Source organism: Arvicola amphibius, chromosome X (assembly GCF_903992535.2).
Source record: "Arvicola amphibius chromosome X, mArvAmp1.2, whole genome shotgun sequence".
NCBI lineage: Eukaryota > Metazoa > Chordata > Mammalia > Rodentia > Cricetidae > Arvicola > Arvicola amphibius.
Window position 1 is genome coordinate 9,541,558 of NC_052065.1, and position 22,566 is coordinate 9,564,123.

The window sequence follows — 22,566 nt, forward strand, 5'->3', positions numbered from 1 at the left end:
CCTCAAACACTAACTTAATTTTTCACTTCAGAAAATGCCATTGTTTCTCCTACTCAGCTCCCAGACTCAAATCCCTCTGACTTTCCCTTACCCTTTGGCCATGGTGCTGGGACTGGAACCTAGGGTTTTATGCATGTTAGGCAAGCACTCTAGCATTGTGCTACAAGCCCAGCCACAAAGCATCCTCCTACTCCATGCTTTTCAGAAAGTTGCGACCATCACACTCACCATGACTGGGTACCCTCACTTTCTTCTCATCTGTGCTCAAATATCACATTGCCTGCTTGGTCAGGGATGGCTTCCCTTACCACTTTATCCAAAACAGCAACGCCAAATGGCGTCTCTTTTGGCATTGTTCTCTGGCTGTTTATTATCTCCTGGCCTATTTATACATCTGCTTATTGTGTGTCTCTCATTGTTCCTTCAATCCTCTTACCTCTTGGTACGCCTCACTCCGACATATTTATGTATTTATTTTTTGATTTTCTAGACCCCTTGGCACACTATGGGTTTTCAGTAGTTATTTGTGTAATAAATCAAAATTTGGGCTTGAACTCCCCTTAGTCAGTCAAACAAGAACTTCTGAGCAGTGCTGATATCCTAGACACTGCGTGGCCATCCAAAGAGCTAGACTATGCCGAACATGGAAAGGGCTGAGATTCCCTTGAAAGGCCAAGGAATATTTCCATGGAAATTCCCACTCACAGAGGTATAAGAGATCACAACCTCTTCTGAGACCCTCAAAAGTCTCGGGCAGGGGCTTTACCTGCCCTGGGGGGCGGAAAAGGGGTAGCACTTACAGTCACCTCATTATTTGTTTATCTGTTTACTCTCTTTTCCCTCGCCTCTTGGGTTTATTCACCTGCAGATCAAGCTCCAAGAGCCTGACCCTGAGAGGCCACCACTCAGAGTCTGACACCTATGGGCATTGAACAATGTAATTGATCAATGGGACAGAAAGTGAGGGGACAAGACCAAGAGCCCAGCCGATAACGATATTTGTACAAAGCCCACATTTTATCCCTACTTGCAGATGGCCATGGTACTTAAGAAGGCTGCCAAGTCAGATTAAAATCAATCAAGAATGTAGAATATGGGTCTTAGGTTCAACAGACAGAACTACCGGCGAGGGAGTAGTTGCCAGACAAAAGCCTCCCTGTCTCGGCATAGGTTGGTGCAGGGCAATGTTCAGGGAAAGGCTGGTTAACCAACCCAGCATGTAATTGAGTCTGTCCTTTTCTCTGTTCTCCTAATGATTCATTAAGCAGACTGTACCGCTCACTGCGATCCAGACTCATGACTTCAAAATCAAACAGAGGAGGCCAATTTCTGCAAAGTGTGGGAAGGAAACAGTCAGTGCCCTCAGCTTGACTAGGGCGGGCTATGGAGGCAGGAACCCTGCAATTGCTTCTCTCTGAGCAGAGTATTTTTGGAAAACTATAGCTTCTGGCCTAAACAGAACACAGGTAGTTTTTTTAAAACATGCCCTGGCTACTGAGAAATACATGCCTTAGATTCAGCTACCATTGTGTTGATTGTGCTTTAATGAACCTATCAGTAATTATGAAAGCCGAGAAGATTTTTAGCTGCAGGTAAATGGTTACATTCGAGGAAATAAATGCACATAGGCACTAAACAACTTAAATATAAATACCGCGTTAAGAAATAACTTTAACATATTATTTTAAGTCAATGCTAAGAATTGTTGGATAGCAGGGAGTTCATAATAACATTTGATTTTCATTGTATGCCTGTTGCATACTATGTGCTATGATAGGTGCTTGGCAAACTTCATTCCATTTCATTTTCAAACGGCTTTCTGGATATACGTATGCCATTAGGCTCATTAATAGATGAAGAAACTGAGTTTCTGAGAAATTAAAGCAAGCTGACCTAGGAATATAAAGAAGCCAAGACTTAAAGTCTGGGTCAGTCTGACTTGGAGGGGTACACTGTTTTGTATTGTAGTTCCAAGAAACTTGTTCAGGCTCTTGTGACAAAGATCAAGTACCCCTTTTCTTATTTTTTTTTAAGACAGGGTTTCTCTGTGTAACAGCCCTGGCTGTCCTGGAACTCACTCTATAAACCAGGCTGGCCTCGAACTCACAGAGATGTGTTTGCCTCTGCCTCCTACGTGCTGGGTTTAAAAGTGTGTGCCACCACAATACGGCTGATCAACTACCTTTTAAAACAAAGTCCGAGACTGAGGGTAAGCCAATGGTCAAGCACTTGATCAGCCTGCACGGTGTCCTTGGTTCCAGTCGACACTATAAAAGTCCTATCAGAGGGCCAGCCAGATGGCTCAGCTGTACAAGTCTAATTCCCTGAGTTCAAGTCCCCGAACCCAGGTAAAGGTGGAAGGAGAGAAGTGACTCCAGAAAGCTGTCCTCTGACCTCCACATGTGCACCCTCATACATACATCTTACAAACATGAAAGACATTAAAATAATTTTCAGAAAAAAATTGAAAATGAAGAAAGTGTGAATTTGCTAGCGATCATATTGAGACAGTAATAGCTTTTTTTAAGGAGGTGTGAAAATGAGTAATTCTCCCACTCTTCAATAAATTAGGAGATATCATCCCTCAGAGAACATCAAAGAAGAGAAGGCAGAAAGAATGTAAGAGCAGGTTGATGGAGAGAAGTCTTGTGAAAAGCTGTCTTCCAGGTCTGATAAAATCAGTCCTTGCCCTAAACTCGCAACAGCTGTGCTTCCCTGCACAAGAGCTATGCAAGACGGGCCCTTCAATATCCCATCATGCATTGGGGAGGGACCGTTGGCAGTTGATGGTTATGATGGGGGGGGGGGATGAGTCATTTATTCAGTAGTGTAGACACTGGTAAGTTGCTGGTGCTCCAGCAAGTAACCCCACACTCAGGCTCACAAAAGGCAACCCTAAATGGAAACTCAATAGGTCACAAAGATCAAAACCAAAATCAAAAAGACATGAAAGTTAAAGACTTGTTGGGAGTTGAGGAGGATGAGAAAAAGCTAATGGAGACAAAATAATTGACCAAAATCCATGATATATATGTATGAAATTGTCAAAGAATTAAAAAAAAAGACTAGGAGATATCAACCGGGCAAAGATTGGAGGGAGATTGTAATGATGACATGGAGATGTCTTATTAATTATGAAAGCTCAGCCTATAGCTTAGGCTTGTTCCTAACTAGCTCTTATAATGTAAACTAACACATTTATATTAATCTATGTTCTATCACACGGCATTACCCCTCTTCCATCTTGCATCTCCTATTTCTCTCTGTGTCTCCTGTGCACCTGATTCTCCTCCTCTTCCTTGGTCTCCCCAGAAATCCTGCCTAAATCTCTTGCCTAGCTATTGGCCATTTAGCTCTTTATTAAACCAATCAGAAGCACCTTGGCAAAGACACATCTTCAGAGTGTACAAATACTCTGCAACAGAAGACCTTCAGAAGATGGAAACCACCTCAAAGCTAAGTCATGAATATAAATAAGGCATGCAATAAGAAGGCATTTTTCTCCAGGTGGTGGTGGCGCATGCCCTTGATTCCAGCACTCTGGAGGCAGAGGCAGGGCCGATCTCTGTGAGGTTTGAGGCCAGCCTGATCTACAGAGCTAGTTCTAGGTCAGCCAAAGCTGTAACACAGTGAAACCCTGCCTTGAAAAACAGAAAAAGAAGGGCGTTTTCATGAGCACTACAAAGAAATCTCAACAAAATGAGCTCCTTCCTTGAGAACTTGCATATTAACAATCATGAAAGTAATCTAAGGAACTTTCTAGACACTGGCTTGCAACATGTTTTGCCTGACCGTCTCTAATGTTTCATCATGAAACACTTAGAGAAATAGTCTCCCTGTCACACACAGCTAAAGAGCAGTATATTTGGACTGGCCTTTGGGGAGTCACTGAGTGAGAAGTCTCTTTTAGGTTCTGGCTGGCCAGCCTTTCCTGAACATCTCCAAAAACAGGAGGTTCACCTCTGCTGCTCCAACTCCACACTCCTAATTGCTTCTCAATACTTGTTCATTCTTGATCTGAAAATGTCTAATACCTTGTAACTTTCATCCTTGTTTAGAATTAAAGAGAAGCCTATCTTCCTATGCTAACTCCAAAAGGACGTGCCTCGTGCCCCTAAATATTTTATTTCCTGAGAAAACCATTCTCATTCATTCATCTGTTGCTCATCTGTCATGATTTATAATGCTGTATGATGTGACTCTTTCGGAGGAGGTGAAGTTGGTCTGTGTCCTCATGAAATATATTTCCCAGAATTGAACAGAATAAATCAAAGTATGTTAAGATGCATCATCAAAGCACAGAAGAGTCAGAATGCTATATTTCTGCTTCAACGGCCTAGGAAGGCTTTGGTTTGGATGTCCCTGCACCCAACCTGTATTTTGAAGTTTCATATTGCTTGGCTGCCATTGAATTCAGGCCACTAATGCCCTCAAAATATTTTCTTTGCATGCTGATATTTACCATGTTCTTTCTACAAACCTTAACTTTGTGCCAAGGATAGAACACAGGACTGGGTCCAATTTAAATTTCACCTTGGGCTGGAGCTATATCTCAGTGGTAGAGCACGTGCTAGGACATGCAAGATCCCAGATCCAATCCCCAGCATCATGAAAACAAATTAAATTTTACCTTTACACACAGATAAATTTTTACATTTATGCATGTATCCTGTTTTATTCTTTAAAAGGTACTGGATGGCCAATATATCGCCTCTGGGCTAATGTCAGCTTGGCTAATGTCTTGCCTTGCAGGATGATTTATTTACACTTCCTCACGGCTTCTTGATACTTCATCTATTAAGAACCAAGTCCACTCATCCCCTCTCCAGGTTACTTAAAGAGAGATTGGGAAAAGACTCGTCGGGGAAAATAACCCTAGTCCATACAGACTGTTGAAGAAATTTGCCAAATTTGATCAAGATAAATGTGTTCATCGGCACTTAGGCCTTTTCTATGGGATTCTAAGACAGGCTTTGAAAATTCCTTGTGCAAATATGGAAACTAGATTCACAGGATTGTTTGTAGTCTACTAAGACAATAAGAATATCACAAAAGACCCCAATTCCTATTTGTCATGTTTAGTAAAATAATCCCTTCTACAATGGCATTCCTCTCATTTGATTTCTCACTGCAAGATGTTTGAAGCCAGGACCTTGCATATGCTAGGCCAGTACTGCACCTCTAAGCTATAGCATCATCCCTGAAACATACTGAGAGGCCAAACCACCACTGTATTTTAATAGAGAATTAACATTGCAATCTTATGATCACATTTGTATCATCTACTGTCTTTCCAGTTTTGAAAAGCAAAGCATTTGCCATTTCCTTTCTTCAGGGATTTCTATTTCCCATAGATTGTGGATGATATTTTATGGATCTAATTGAAAATTGTTTCCATATTCTTAGATATGATTTACCCAATTCTGAAGATTTATATTCTTTTGGGTGTCATTTTGTTTTCTTTCCTTTTGTATGCTTGTTTATCTAGCAGGACTAGGGGTGGAACTTAACACATTGCATATGGTTGACAAGTGTTATACCACTAAGAGACATCCTCAGCACAAATATGGACTTTCTAAAGGACAGTTCCAGGTCATTGTTTTTGTTTGCAGCATTGGAAATGGACTGATGGTGGTGGGAGGAAATCACAGTACCCTTCTCAAAAAATTGCTCTCAAAATGAGTAAAGGATACTGAGCAAGCAAAATAGAATTCATGGTGGCAGTGAACCTACAAGAAAGACACAGTTCTTTCTAGTTAGACTTTCTGAAATTTCGGTTCCAAGTCTGTGCGGTTCTCGTGGTTTGAATCTTTGGCTCCCATCTCCCTCTTCCCAGACTTTTATGTATCTTACAAACTGAGCTCCACAGAGAGCCTAATCCCTAGCTCCCCAGCAACTTTGGGCTCCAGAGTTGTTTTCTCTATGCTGTGGACTTAATGTGCATGTCCTCTTCAAATTCCTGTGTTGAAACATTAATCCCTGATATGATGATAATTGGAGATGGGACCAGAGGGATGCAATTAGAGTCTGATAATCAAGTCCGAAAGATGGGATTAATGTTCTTATAAAAAGAGGCTCAAGAGAGTTTGTGTTCTCTCTCCCTCTCCCTCTCCCTTTCTGACCTCTCCTTCCATTTCTAGAATACAGGGAGAAGACTGGCTGCCTACCAACCAAGAAGAGAGCTCTGACCAGTTACTGGATGGGCTGCCCTATAATCTTGACCTTCCCAGCCTCCAGAATTGTGAGAAATAAATATACTTTTTGTTGCTGTGACTGTTGTTGATTTCTGGGCTTGGGGTCGTGGACATTGAAGCTGGGATGTGATATATACTAAAGATGATTTTACCACTGGACTGTACCCCCAGCCCATCATTGTTTAAGGCACCTAATCTATGGTATTCTATTGTAGCTATACATTGAAAACACTCCACTATTATTATTAGGGGCTCTAGTACCTTTGCACAGATAATTATTTTTGCTTGTTTGTAACACACAACTCTCGGAAACAGATGCATTCACTCAGGATTATTGCTTTTGGTAAGCTCTGATGCTATTTCTACAGTTCCTGTTACCAATGTGGTTGAAAATTAGTTTGAAAGCAGAAAAGATGGAGTCATTGAGGGCTTCTGAGTCAATAGGCTGGGAAATAAATTGTTCCATTTATCAGGGTGAGAACTGAATCCTTGTATTAACCTTCCTAATTGCTTGCTTACCTTGTTTTTATACTTTCTAAGTGAACAGGAACAAAGCCACTTGCTGCTGTTCTCATTAACACTAATGATCAATAAGTAGAAAAATGCTGATTCTTATATTTTGTTCAACATTATGTATGCTTAATTTAGAGCTTATTAGGGCATTGCCAGTTTTGTTCATTATGTCTTCGACAAGACGGATGTGTTTCTTCGGCAAGCAGTTACCATGAAGCAGCAATGACTGACTCTGGTTTTGTAATCAAGCAAGGTTTTCAGTTGCAGCTACAGCTAGGAGTGGGGAGAGATGTAAACGTGACCATTTAATACTGTCTTCTCGTCTCAAGAGACAAAGGTACCTGTACCTGTTAAGCATAGAAGATAAATAACCAGAGCTAACTTGTATGTATTTGGCCTTGCACCCTTCCCTAATTTCCTTGAGGTTCCATCCGTTAAAATCATGGCATGATGGACTAGAGAATTAGCTCAGAAATTAAGAGCACTTGCGTTCTCGTACAGGGTCTGGGTTTGGTTCCCTGTCCCTACATTACAGCTCAAAACCATCCATAGCTCTAGTCACAGGGGATCTGACGCCCTCTTCTGACCACAGGTGCCACAGACACTATGTAGTTATGTGGTATACATGCAGCAGACAAAATACTCATATGCATAAAATTAATAAGATTTTAAAAACACAATCACAACACAAAATACAAGTAGATGTTACAACATGGATGAATTGCAAAACCCTTTTAAGGAGTTAAAGAAACCAGTTACAAAGGACCAAGAGTTGAGACCCTAGAAACTTTTGTAGGATGAGTATTGAGTTTATCTAGCTACTTTTAACTGAAATGGAATATAGGAGGCTTTAGGGTTTTCATTTTTGCTGACCTTCAGCTTTGGAGGATGATCAAGGGGATCCGAGCAGATGAAGTTAGGTTGCCAGAGGACCATCTGATGGTGAATGAACAGCTGCTGGGTACATGAGGTCCAAAGACTGATAGAATCACTACAAGGATTATAACACATACAACCCATTTCCACCATGAAAACCGAGAGATTCGATTCCAAAAATTGCAATGAAAAAGATGACAGTATCTGATATGTTCTGAATATGATTTGGTAGCCTGCATAAGGCCAATGAGACATTAGCAAAATTATCAGGACTATATACACAATACTTAACCTTGTTCCAATGATATTCCATAACCCAATAAATGGTATGAAATTAGAAGCTGGGTAATTGTGCCCATGGAAAACACTGAGTCCAGCAATGTTGTAACACACAGTTACTAAGGTGATCTAGAGCTTTTCACCTTCGTTATAAAGAAAACAGAAATAAAAGACTCACTAGAAATAAAGACAAACCCAAGGAAGGAAGAAACAGTGAAACTTTCATTGCTTTGTTCTCTGACAAGTATTTAAGATCTCATAGGTGTTGGCTCTCTCAAGAGTCAATTGTAACATGAAGGTCTGTTTGTTGGGGTTTCTGTCCTGTCTGGTTCCCCAGCTGTTTAGCCCCAAAGAAAATCATACAGAGGGTCTGCCTTAGTTATAAACTGATTGGACCATTTGCTCAGGCTTCTTATTAGCTCTTATCACTTATACTAACCCATTATTCTTATCTGTGTTAGCCACATGGCTCAGTACCTTTTTCAGCAGGGCAGGTCACATCCTGCTTCTTTGGTGTCTGGACAGGACTGCAGAGAGAGCTTCCTTCTTCCCAGAATTCTCCTGTTCTCGTTGCCTCGCCTCTACTTCCTGTCTGGTTGTCCCACCTATACTTCTTGCCTGGCTACTGGCCAATCAACGTTTATTTAAAATATAATTGACAGAATACAGAATTGTCCCGCACCAGTCTATGGGAGATTTTTCGTCAGGAAGGTCTTCTTTGCAAGGTTGAACTGTGGAATGATGGGCCTAATTAGCAATTCCTGAGACCTTGCTGATGTAAGAGAAGGTGAAAGCACCATTGACCCCGAGGACCCTTCATATTAAGTTTAATTGGCACCTGTTCTCCCAGTTGAAAAAGAGGCTAATGTTTTTTTTTTCTCCATGGGTTAGGCAGCCTCTGTAACTCAGATTCTTCGATATCTCATTGGAATTCAATGAGTCTAAAGACAAACACTGGTTTCAAGGTTTCTTCATCTAGGAATGGATCCACTAACGAACAGGGTGCTCATGAAGCCCCTTCAAAGGCTTAGGCTGGGAGTTGAATGAGACCATGTGTGAACTCTCTGTAGAGCTGATGGTATGCTTGCCCTCCCAGAAAACTGAGTCTCCTGGCAAAGGTTTTGTTTTTGTTTTGTTATTTTAAAGGTTTTTTGTTTGTTTGAGACAGGGTTTCTCTGTAGCTTTGGAGCCAATCCTGCTGGAACTAGCTCTTGTAGACCAGGCTGGCTTCAAACTCAGAGATCCACCTGCCTCTGCCTCCTGAGTGCTGGATTAAAGGCATATGCCACCACGACCTGGCTTAAAGATTTAATTATTTATTATGTATACAGTGTTCTGTCTGCAGGCCAGACCAGAAGAGGGCACCAGGTCTCATTATGGATGGTTGTGAGCCACTATGTGATTGCTGGGAATTGAACTCAGGACCTCTGGAAGAGCAGCTTGTGCTCATTTTTAATAGTTGAGCCATCTCTCCAGCCCCTGGCAAAGGTTTTGAAAGGATTATCTTAGGGGTCTCAGTGTTATATTCCAATGTTTCAGAGAACTGAGGTCTTCAAGAGGAATGAAAAAGTACGTAATTCTCAATTAGCAACATACTAAGCAAACTGAGAGATAAAGGAAGGACCGCTAATTACCGCTTTAAAGAGATCTTGGAAAACCAAATCGGGGTATAATTTAAATGGCTGGGGTTGGAGTATTGGAAGTGAACAGCAGGAGGTAAAAACTCATAACGGGGGTAAGTTACTGATTAAAGTTTCACTCACACTTCAGGCCAGAGAAAACATTCTTTATAATAAGGAAAAGCACGAGAGTCCTTTAATCTGATTGGAGAGATGGTTGCGAGTGCCCTACCTGGCATGTCAGCAGCCCATACTTGGGAGTTAATGAGGACGCCTGTAAGGACTCAATTGTTGCTTGCCTCTTCAGCAGAGGTGATCATAGCTATTACTGTGAGATTTTGTAGAGGGCTGAAGATAATTTAGGCTCCTGTTTTTGTTTTTGCTAGGTTTCTGCCCAATAAAGTAAAAGGATATTCAGGAATTAGAATATGGAGACAGAATACATTACTAGGACTGGTAAAGTGCTTACTGTGCAAGCATGAAGACATGAGTTCAAATCCCCAGCAGCTACTTAGAAGCCAAACGGTAGTTTATACCAGTAATCCTTGTGCTGGGAGGGGAAGTGGAGACAGGCAGATCCTTGGAGCTCATTGGCTATACTGCTTAACAAATCAGTAGGCTTCAGATTCAATGAGAGATCCTGTCCCCCAAAATAAGGTAGAAAGTGCTTGAGGAAAACACCCAACACCACCCTGGGGAGCATGCACACAGGCATGCACGCACGTGCACAGCGCACATACAGACACACACACAGAGGCACGCATGAATGCACAATACACCTGTATGTGCTCACGCCCACACCATTCCATAAACATCATAAAACAGAATAAAATATTTGGTTACAGGAGTCCCGTGAATGCCTATTGTTTGGCAAGTGTTGGAGGCCAATTATCTATATTATTAGATATTATATTATATTATAAAAGTAGGAGGTCTCAGTATCCAGGAAAAAACACATGGTCCTATCTGTGGCTTACCCAAGGCTCCATTCCATCGATGTTAATGGTCAGAGGTCAAGTGGAGCTTGTTCCATTGACACCTGAGGCTCTGATAGGTAGTAAGCCTTCCAGTGTCTTCCTTGCCACTTTGAAGGCAAGTGTCCTTAGGAAGCCATCCAATATCTGGGCAGTTTTCTGCAGTGACCTACCTACCAAGAGACTTGGCATTTGTTTGGCAGTTGATTTTCTGCAGGAGCAGAACCAGTGGGAGATCTTAAGATCTTATGCTGTGAGAAGTTCTGCCTGATTTTCTTCTCCTTCTGTTAGCTTTAGCCTCCTTTTATCGGCCCTCTTCCTCTTCTAGATCCTGGTCATACCGGATTTGCTGAGATTAGCGGGCCATCATTGGGAGTGTTAGGGCCCAAAGATGATTTCTGTCATTTCCTTCAGACACCAAGGAAAGATTGAGGAACAACTCTGTCTTGGGAAGGATGTGGCCTTCACAGGAGGATAAATTAGCCAGAGTGGACTTTTTCATAGCCTCCTCAGAGCACACTAAATAGGCAGAAGTTTTTTTTTCCCCCCACTGGGCCTCTGGTCAATAACTGCCAGTTACTGGTCATTTCTCTCTAACATCTAACTTAAATTGCTTGGTTGCGCAAGCCTGCTAGCTACGTAACAGATATAGAACAGATGCTTTGTTTGTTTTTGCTATTGTTACTGTTGGCCTCTCTTCCCTTCCTAGAGGCTATACTCATGCTCTTCCAAGTGGCCCTCCTCAATTTCATCAGTGGGGAAAAAAAGAACTCTCTCAAGGCTGGAGAGATGATGGTGAAGCGGTTAAAAGCACCTGCTGCTTCTGCAGAGAACACAGGTTTGGGTCGCAGCATGGCAGCTCGCAGCTGTATGTAATTCCAGTTCCAGGGGATCCACCGCCCTCTTCTGAACTCTGAAAGAGTCAGACATGTATGTAGTGCGCAGACATACATACATAATAAAATAAATCTTAAAACATTTTTTTAAAAAATCTGTCCCTCATTGTATTTCTTTATGCTTCAAGTATCTCATATTAAAAAAATCATTTCCCCCCACTTTGTGCGTGTGTGTGTGTGTGTGTGTGTGCATGCGTGTGTGTGTGTGTGCGTGTGCACAAGCATGATGTTATAATTGTCAAAATCGGAGGACAACTTGTAGGAGTCTGTTCTCTCCTTGTACCATGTGGGTCCTGAGGATTGAACTCAGTTAATCGGGGCTTGGCATCAATCACCTTTACCCTCTGAACCAACTTGTTGACGCAAAATTATTTCACTTCTGATCGACAAACGAAAACTCTGTTTTTAGAGAGCCCCATATGATCAGGTTAAGACTACTTAGATTAACCTCTCTACTTTATGGTCAACTGGTTAATAACCTTAATGACCTCTGCAAATTAATCTTTTGTGAGTAGTAAAGCAGAATCATCCCAGCAAGCCGATAGGAAACGTGTGGGAACCAGCTAAGAGCTTTGCCTGTCGTGGTACTTCCAGATGCATCATTGTGTCCATACTTCTGGAGTGATCTCATCTTTTGGCCAGTTCAAAGTTGCTGGCGGCTCCCAGCTCTAGCTCCTAACCCCACCCGGGTGTCTGTAGACCTGCATCAGCAATCCTCATGGTTCCATGTAGAGTTCCTACTTGAAACTCGAGGCATCATTTCCCCACCAGCGGGAGCTCTTTCTAGGTTCCTTTCCCTCCAGGGATCATTTCTCAGCATCAGTATCCTTGGCTTTAAACCCATTGACCCTGCTGCTGCAACTGCCTTACTTTTCCCACTGCTGTGACTTAACGGGAGAAGGTTTTACTCAACTCGTGCTTCCAGAGGCCAAAAGCCCTCACGGTAGAAGAAGCGTGGAAAGTTTATAGAAGTTGGGACTATGTGCCAGAGACTCTTCACATCTTAAGGGGTCAAGAAGCAGAGAGTGGGGGGGGGGTGGAGTGCTCATGCTCAGCTGACTTTCTTCTTTCATCAGTTCCTGAGGTTGTTGGGCTTCTGTCCAGAGCAAGGCATGCCTCCTAAATTAATCTTCGCTAGAAAACGTTTGGCAGACATCTCTAAAGATGCGCCTCAAGTATGCCCTTGGTCTTTCTTTTTTTTTTTTTTCTTTCTTTTTTTTTTCCCTTTTTTGTGTTTCGTTTTTTGAGGCAGCTTATTTCTGTGTAGCCCTGGCTGGCCTGCCTCCCAAACGCTGGGATGGATTCAAGGAGTGCACTACCTCTGTGCCATCCTTGGTGTTTCTTAAGCCAATCAAGTGGAAATTTGAAATGAACCATCACAACAACATATACCAATCAATCCCGCCTCCAGATTTCTCCAACCTGCTTCTATCTCTTTACTCTCAGCTACGGCTACCTTCACCTCTCATGTGAACTGTTCAGCAGCCCCATAATTCAGCTCTTCGCTTTGACCTCTATAGAGCACATGGCAGATTTCCACTCTAACCTCCTTTCGGTTCCTTTTAGCAAGCTGCATCCCTTAGCTAGGCTTCTGGTTGTGATATACAGCTCAACAATCAAGTACACCCATGCAGGATCTAGAAGGTGGAAATGATGTATCGTGACCAAGGGCCTTGCTTCTGCTATTTCCGTTGGCAAGCAGAGTTATAGAGCTATTTGGCCCTTAGCGGCTGCTGTGGAGGGAGTGTCCAGTGCCCAGGCTCTCACTACATGAGTGAAAAAAGCATTCAGCTTGCTGGATGATTTCCAGACCATGGCAAAGAAGAAAAAGTCTTGGAGCCAGCCATTATGTGGAGACAGTCTTAATATTCCAGTTCACTGATCGTAACAGAAGCAACAGATTTCTGGCAGTCAGGCTATTCTGAAAGGTTTGTTGGAAGCTCAGTCTAGATTTTGCTCCCCTAACAATTCCAATTGTTTTTAAACAGCTTGTATTTGTACCCAGGTGGTATATTTTATCAGTACCTGAACTCTGACTACCACATCACCTACAAACAGTCATGTCTCACCCACTGTGATATTCTTTTTTTTTTTTTTTTTTTTTTTTTTTTTTGGTTTTTCGAGACAGGGTTTCCCTGTAGTTTCTAGAGCCTGTCCTGGATCTAGCTCTTGTAGACCAGGCTGGCCTCGAACTCAGAGATCCGCCTGCCTTTGCCTCCCGAGTGCTGGGATTAAAGGCGTGCGCCACCACCGCCCGGCCCCACTGTGATATTCTTAAACTATGAAACCGCAAATCAATGGTGGCACTACCTTTCCTTAAGATCTTCCAATATCTCCAATATTCTTTTTATCAAGTTTGAGTCTTGTTTACAAGATGTATTTTTATTTATTTGCATATGTTTGTATCTGTGTGGTTGTATGTTTTATGTGTGCAGGTGTCCTTAAAAGCCAAAAGAGGGCATTGGGTCCTCTGGAGCTACAGTTACAGGCACTCATGAGCCTTATGTGGATGTTGAGAACTTAAATTGGAGTATCTGGTAGAGAAAGAAGAGCTTTTTTTCATATGTCTCTCTCTCTCTCTCTCTGTGTGTGTGTGTGTGTGTGTGTGTGTGTGTGTGTGTGTGTATGAGAGTGCCTGCCAAGACCAGAAGAAGGCGTTGTATCCTCTGGAGCTGGAGTCACAGGTATTTGTTAACCACCTAACATGAAACCTGGAAACCAAACTCAGGTCCTCTAGAAGGTCAGGAAGCACTCTTTAACGATCGAGCCATGTCTCTAGGCCTCTGAGTATTTTAATCCTACGTGAAAGGTCTTATAACTTGATCCCCTTATCCTCTGCAGACTCATATTTACCCATTCATTCTCTGGCCATATTTGTCTTCATTTAGGTCTGCAAGACAGCCATGAGCCTCCTCTCTTTGTCTTGGTTCATGCTGTTTTCCCCTCTTAGCCTGTCTTCTTCTCTTGGCTAACCTTTTTTGTTTTTCAGTTTTGGCTAAAGGAACTATGTTCCCCCAAGAAAGCTTCCCTGACCACACCATCATTATCACCCAGTCTCTGGGTGAATACCCTGCCTTGTTCTCACACAGCATCCTACCCCCTACCTTTGAAACACTCCACTGACTTGTGATTGCCAATTGCAACCCGTACTCCCTCCCCAGTTATGCCACATTGGAGGGTCCGTGTCTAAGTTGTTTTATATTCTCACTACTCAATGAGTACCTGGCCCAGACTTGAGTGTACAAATTAGATGGACTAATAAAAATAAGGAAGTTTTTATTTTAGTTATTTATATATTTATTGTGATGGTATTAGGGATACAATCTAGGGCCTCACACATGGTGGACAAGTCCTCTACCACTGATCCACAAACTCGGGCCCAAATCATAGGATTTTAAACAGAACGGCTAATCCTTTTTGTATTTGTGTCTTAGGAACTGGGGTGGGATCATCTGGAGGGCAGGGGCTGAGACAGAAAGTGCAGTTTGCTGGTCTGCCACAGTGCAGTATCCGTGGCAATGAAAGGGAGACTATTTCAGAAAACTAATTTACAAGAACTAGAACTGGCAAGGAGGTTCAGTGAGTGGGCAAAGGTAGAAAGAGAGAACAGACTCCCATAAGCTGTCCTCTCCTCTCTGATGCAAGCCATAATGTTCACACACATATAGCCCCCCCCATGCCCACAATAAATAAATGTAAATAAAAAATTAAAACTAAGTTATAAGATAGGGCTTTATTATGTCTTTTGACATTTTGATTCCATTTCATTCACATTTTTGAGTACTTACTCTGTGCAAAGCTTTGGGCTAAGTTGTGAGGCATTGCAATTGCTAAGACAGCCAAAACCTGGTGGTTGCAAGGCTTTTGGTTAGCATGCTGGACATGTAAATACTTTAACATCAAGCAGAGAAATCAGAAGTGGCAGAACTGAAGAGTTTATGTTGTGAGACTTTGTGGGCTTTTAAAGTTTTCATTTGTTTTGTCTAAAGTTAATGGGCTAGTAACCAGAGACACCTTGTTGGGAAGAACGTTGACTGTCTGGAGAGAGTACACAGGACTCCTTAATTCTTCAACTCCCACTGTCTGGTAATATGATCTTGAACAAGTTGCTCAACTTCTCTGGACTTTAATTTTTCTCATCTGTAGGGTGGACTTTTTGAATGAAATGGCCTTAAGAATTCTATTATTTTAGATATTGGTCATATTTAAAATGTGAAGTAGCTCTAAAACTTTTTCAATCATCTGATTAGAATGTCAGTACATAAGAAATAATGTCAATATCATTTTAAGTGTGCTAACATAAGGACATAGCATGGCCACCGACTACAAGCTTTGATTTCTTGATTCTAAGAGATGAATGATAATAGTCACCTTTGCCAGTTTGGGGACAATTTGCTCAAATGTGCTTCCCACTTCACTTTCTCGGCCCTTCCAGCCTTATAATTTTCTTTCTCTTTTCTATATTGCCTGATAGGAATGCAAAGGAGAACTTCAAATATGCGGGTTTTTTTTTTCACCTGCTTTGATAAATGAGTCGTTTTAAATTCTGGACTCAGACTGTGAGGCAATTGTCTTCAAATATCAGTGGAAGGAAGACATATGAAGGCACACCGAAAAATAGCATTAGAATCATGAAAAGAGCTATTTCATCACCTGATCTTCTCTTTGCAACTAGGCATGCAACAGCTTACAAGAATGGTCAGGAAGGCTAGCAGCTGTTAACAGATGAGCCCAGAAAGAGCAGCGACTTCAAATAAAGCCATTTCTCTTTCATTTCCAGTGCAATTGATGGCCGCAATGATGATGGTGGTGATGTCTGCCTGCTCCATGCAGTCTGTCATTCAGGATGGAGATTCAGTTACTCTCATGCACAATCCATGACCTTCAAGGATACGCAAGGTATTAACATTCAGATATCAAAAGCAAAGTTTAGGAGGGCACGAGGGGGGGGGTCTTACTTATTGGATATCTTGCGGATTAGTGGTAGTGGTGGGTTTTGTTTCTTTTTTTCTTTTTTTTTTTTTTTGAGACAGGGTCTTAACAAGTAACTGACTAGCCTGGAACTCACTATGTAGACCAGGCTGTGCCAGAGATCTCCTGAGTGCTAGGGATTAAAGCCAGGTGCCACTGTGCCCAGCTGCTTGCTGGATGCTTTTGTGACTAGTCTTGGTACTGTTTCTATTCACATTCTGTTGGTCTGACCTCAGCAACATGGGCACACATAATTGCAGCAGAGGCTAAGAAACAGGGTCTACCTCTTTGCTAATGGAGGAAAATAGCAAATTTTGATTACTACATGCTGGTCTTTGGGATATTGATTCTTTATAGATATTCCCTCTAGGCTTCCTCCTTCTACCATGTCTATACTTGCTGATAAAATATTTCAGAGTTGATTCTAACTTGCCATGAACAATTGAAAACCCTGTTCAGAGTGTTGCTATTCATCAGGTAAGCATGGTTTTCATGGTACAAGCTTCAGGCTTCTCTAAGCACTCTAATTTGTACCTTGGAGTCTTATAATATGCTACTTTGTACAAGGTACCCAGTGACCGTACGTCACTCTGGATGACACACAGATTTAGCTTTAGGTCCATAAAACTAGGAAGATTGCTTGCTTAATGTTAGCAGGTTTAGGAGGTCAATGATTAAAAAAGAAATTGACTTCCACTTTACTTTAGGCCATTTATCTAGGAAATTAAATCATAGCTGCCGACTTTAAGAATTTTCTTATAAGATACATAGCTTTTATTTGATTTGGAGTAGTGGTTCCCAAAATATGGCCCCTGGAGTCACATCAGTACTGTTCCCTAACTTTTTGGTAATACAGTTTTTCAGGTCTCAGTTCAGACTCTGTCTTACATATGTGGCTAGCCTTTGCTGCAGCTTGGGTAATAAGGCCCAGTAATCTGCACAAGTCCTATAAAAGAATATTCTAGAACCACTAAATAGTTATTTAGTTGAATTGTACTATTTATTTCAAGAACCAAGTCAAAATATTATTTCAAATTGTTTTTTTTCTGTTGTGTATAATGTGTGTATGTGTGTGTGTGTGTGTGTGTGTGTGTGTGTGTTGGCATGCATGTAGAGGTCAGAGGATAACTTTGAGGATCAGTCCTCACCTTTGATCTTGCTTGAGACAGGGTCTCTTGCTTGCACTGTGCACCAGGCTAGCTAGCCTGAGAACTTCCAGGCACTCTGTCTCTGCCTTCCATTTCCCCCCAGGAGCACCGAAATTGCAGATACATGATACCACTTCAGACTTTACATGGGTTCTGGGAATTCAAACTGAGGTCCTCATCTTTGTACAGCAAGTTCTGGACTAACTGAGTCATCTTCCCAGAAAACAAACAAAACATAAACCTTTTCCTCTTTTCTCATATTGCTGTGAATTAAGATTGATGTAGGAAATTCACAAAATGAAAAGATTGCTGCTCTTAAGAGTCCTGAGACTTGCCTGAGGATCAGAACACAAAGCAGCCACACCAGTCAGCCATACAGGCCAGGCAGTGGTGGTACACACCTTTAATCCCAGCAGCCACACTAGTTAGCCATAGAGGCTGGGTGGTGGTGGTGCATGCCTTTAATCCCAGCACTAGAGAGGAGTATAAGGTGCTCTCTTTTTCAGTCTGAAGATTTCACAGAGGTAAGAGCTCTCTAGTGGCTTGACTGCTTTGCTTTTGTGATCTTCGGGGTGAATCCCCCCACCTTAAAAAAAGACATCACAAGGGCATAGCTTCCAAAAATGTCAGCCATAAAGATGTAAAGTTCTAATGAAGCATGTCTAGCAGCTTCCTTAAAAAACTTGTAGTCATACAGGTGATTCATGACTGCTTCTTTGGTCATCCAGGGTTTGTCTACAAATGATGAACGCAGAGGTTCTCAACTATAATACCAGCAGTACGGAGCATGGGGCAGGAGGACCGTTGAGTTCAGAGACAAATGTGAGACTCTGAATAAAATGAGAAGACAGAGATGAGGGAAGGAAGGAAAGAGAGAGCGAGGAAACAGAAACTCACAATTCTGTTTGGGTCAGAAAAACATAATAAACATTTATGATGAATGAATGGGTAGTCATCTCATGGATTCAGGTGCTATTGACTATACTGTTCTGGAATGGGGTCGGTTGTTTTAATCACATTTTGATCATTTATTCTAAAGTTTTATTAAAAGATACTGAGTGCCTTAAGTATATGGCCAGCCTTTTTTCATGTCACAGTTTTTTCTATCCAGTATTAAGACTAATACCTCCAGTTCCTCTGAGAGACACAGAAAAAAGCTTTCTATGAAGGCTGTGCTGTTCCATTTCTGGAAATGTCTCTAAAAGATCTGCTACTGCATGTTAACATTTGCCATGACTAAGACAGGCTTTGTTCCCCTAGTAGCACTGACATTTAGAGCTGGGTCCTTCTTTGTTGTGGGGCGAACATATATGCTGTAGGGAGTTAAGCAGCACCTCCCATCCTCTGTTTGTCCACTGGATGCCTATAGCATCAAGGATTCCCAACTGTGACAGATATTCCAGACACTGCCACGGGTGCCCTGATGAGTACAACTGTCCGGTGTGAGAGTAACTTAATAGTAATTTTGTTCAAAGCTACAGAAAGAACATAGGTTCTACATTTTCCTCTAGATCACTGGTGAGGACTCTGGAATGGCAGAACTATTTAGAAAAGATCCACTTCACAAATCCTCATCATTTTAGGTCCATTTTCTCTTTGGGACAACTTCATCATGAGATGTACAAATGTAAAAACTCTAAGCATCATTTCTGCACACAACTTATATACTGATTTAATACTGAGTTATAATATTGTGTACAAGTAATCAAAAAGCTGACTACAGGAACTCTGTAGAAGATGCTACTAGAGAGTGCACCACTAACTGAATGGCTTTTAGCTACTCCATGATAATACTTAAGTCATTTAAAAATTTAAATAAAATCTATTAATCTCTCTGGTTACAGTCTACCTCAAGATTCTAACCATGGAAATTTGCCATTGATTCTGGAGTCTGCTTCCTAGAATGGAAGAAAGAAACTAATAATTCAACTTCTGGGTTTCTTCCAGATGTCGTATACTTTAGCATTACTGTAGCCTCTCCTTACTTCTACTTGAATACTTCATATTTTCAGTTCGTCGACTTTTTATTTAAATCATCAGTATTTAGATGATATTGTACCTTGACATCCTTATTGATCTTCTCATCGTCCTTAATTAATGTTCCATCTCATCATCCATGCGGGCATGCTTTAGTTATTTTTTAAAGTAACTTTTATCATATATATGCTTTGCCTACGTGCATATCTGTACATCCCTTTGTGCCTGGTGTCCAGAGAGGCCAGAAGAGAGTGTCAGACCCCTGGGAACTGAAGTTACAGTTATGAACTGTCATGTGGATGCTGGAAACTGAACTTGGGTCTTCTACAATAGCAGCCAGTGTTCTTAACCAATCAACCATCTATCTAGCCTTATGTGGGCATATTTTAAACACTGTCCTTTTTCCTTTTTCATTTAGTCATATTTTAATATTTTAATATTTAATATGGAGCAGGCATAAGAATGCGCATCTATGACAAATTTAACAGGAAACTAAAAATTTTTTAAAAGCTTTAGATAATATAGTATCCAAATTTTATTGCTAAAAAATAGAATCTTTCTTTTACCCTCACATCTTGTAGCTAGCATACATGACAGCAAGGCACTTTTTAAAAAATTGAACAAACACATACAAATTCTGGTTATTAATTTTTCACACATAATTTTGTATTATTAACATAGGGCAGGATCACTCTGAAAACAAAGACAAAAGAATAAAAATGATAATGCATTGGCATAGCAGATGAAAACGATATTAGGTCAGAAGAAACATGTATGCAACAAAGCCTACAATTTGAGAAATGTGGAAATCAAAGTCAAGCTAGTTAATTACTAACAAAGATGGCAGCCGTGTTTCTTTTTGTCTTTCACAGTGAATGCACGATTAGCACTTAGTACTAAGGCTGGGGAATAAACCATCTATAATCTACTGAAAAAGACCATCTGCTTCTATAAATTTTGTTCTCATATACTTGCCAAAGGAAGAGAACATATTAACAAAATAATGGGCCCTGCTCTGTTAATTGTAGGTTGTTTGCAGTTTTGCTATTGCTATTAGAATTTAATAAGCCATTCCTTCTGCTAAATTAATAAGCAGCCAAGATTATGTAATAGCTGCTTTCAGCTGCTAATTATTTTCCCATAATTCCTTCTCTACCCCCAGCCCTCCCAACCTTTTTTCTTTTTCTTTTTTTTTTTTTTTGGCTAGAAACACAGAGATGAGACTGCCAATATGTCATTAGCAAGTCTCCCATCATTTCCAGAGGTACAAACCAACATTAGTAACATAGCCAATGAGATTAGACTTGGGAATTAGCTATCTCAGAAACCTTGAGGACATAGGTGTTTTGTATACAAAAAGAAAAGGCAGTGTCTTGAATCAGAGGGTAGGTTTTCATTGTGTAGTATTAGTGCTGTCTTTAAACTGGCTAATGACATCTGTTTCCTGTATTAAGGGAGGAAAAAAAAGACATTGGCATTTCAGGGGCATGTTTGGACAGGAAACAAGAGAAATTTGGGCAGGGGGCCTAAAGACCTACCAAAAGCCAATTCCACTTTCTGTTAACCACTTTCATATTCCAGTATATATCAATCACACACACGTCAGTAGGAACCTTTCCAAGCAGCATATTATTGCTGAAAGGGGAAGGTATTCTAGTGTTATTTTGCTAAACAAAGGCATCATAAAATGACCTCAAATTCCTATCATATATATTACATTGGCACTGTAAGACATAAACATGAACATTAATCTCTAATAAGGGATTTTTTTAAATTGAGTAAATACAACTTTGTTTAAAATGTAGCATCTTTTTCTTACATTGGTTAATTTAAAATTTCATGTTTAGTAACCTCTGCAAAGGAAGGCATGGCCCAACAAATGCTCTTTTGGCTTCCTTTTAGGAATAGAGGTGACTGGAGTACTGAAGAGCATTTGACATAGGAAGTCCACGGCTGTCCAAGCAAGGTCACCTAATCCTATGGGTCTCCACTCCCCCTATCTATAAAAGATGAATTGAACTAGATGATTCATCCGTTCTATCATTCAAATAAAACATGGACATCCATGATATGCCCAGAACTAAGTCAACATTTCAGCTTTTAACAAGTCTATCATCATTTCATAATTTGATTAGGCAACTCACATTTATCAGTAGTTTTAAAGACCAGGCAGGGAACTAGGTTCTTAAACGAATAAAATCCAAGATGCGCTAAACAGAAGCATGTGGGTAAAAGAGGGATTCGTTGTTCCGGGGCTTTAGGGTGAGGCTTCAGAGATGTGACATTAGAGGAAGGACATGCCAAGAAGAGCGAGTCGTCAGCAAGGCTAAACTGGAACCCGGTCGGAGGGGGGGGGGGGGCGGGTGGGGGCGAGACCGTGAGAAGCGGAATCTGGAGGACTAAGCGCCTTCTGGGCTTTTGCAGCAGAGAGCGGACCGCAACTCCTCCAGTCCGCCGCACTGCTGGGTGAAGCAAGCCCCGCAGAGCGGTTCTTGCAAATCTTGGGGCGAGAAGTGTCTGGGCTAGCTAGGGCTGGAGCAGTGCATTGGAAAGGAGGGGCCTCCCTGCAAACGCGGGCACCACGAAAGCGCTGACTTGTTTTCCCCAGAGTTGCAGCCCTCCCGTCCTTCCTCCCACCATCAGCACCGACTGTCACACCTTCCCGCCCAACCCTCTGGGGACCCGGAGAGTCACTGGAGCTCGAAGTCAGCTCTTTGCAGTGCGGACCATCCTTAGCCTGCACCACGGGGTCAGCTAAGGGCGCCGCGGAACCCCATCCTCCCGCCACTAAAGGAGCCAGGACAGCCGCGCGGGCTGTGTCCCGGCGGCACGGGTAGAAACACGCAGGCGCACCCCCAACAGCCGAAGCCGCTTCCGGGTCACGTGGCCAGACTTCCGGCCCTCGCCACGCCTCCTCGCGGCCATCTGACCAATCGGCTTTCTCGCTCTCGCCGGCAACTGCGAGGATACTAGAGGCGGTTGGCGCCCCCTCGGCAGTTTGGCGCTCGTCCTGCGGACCGCCTCTCCGCTCGCCGCAGCCCGGGCTCCTCCTCCGTCCAGCCTCCGGGGCGGGGACTGTTGGTTCGCCCTACCCTCACAGCCTGAGCCTACCCTCCGCC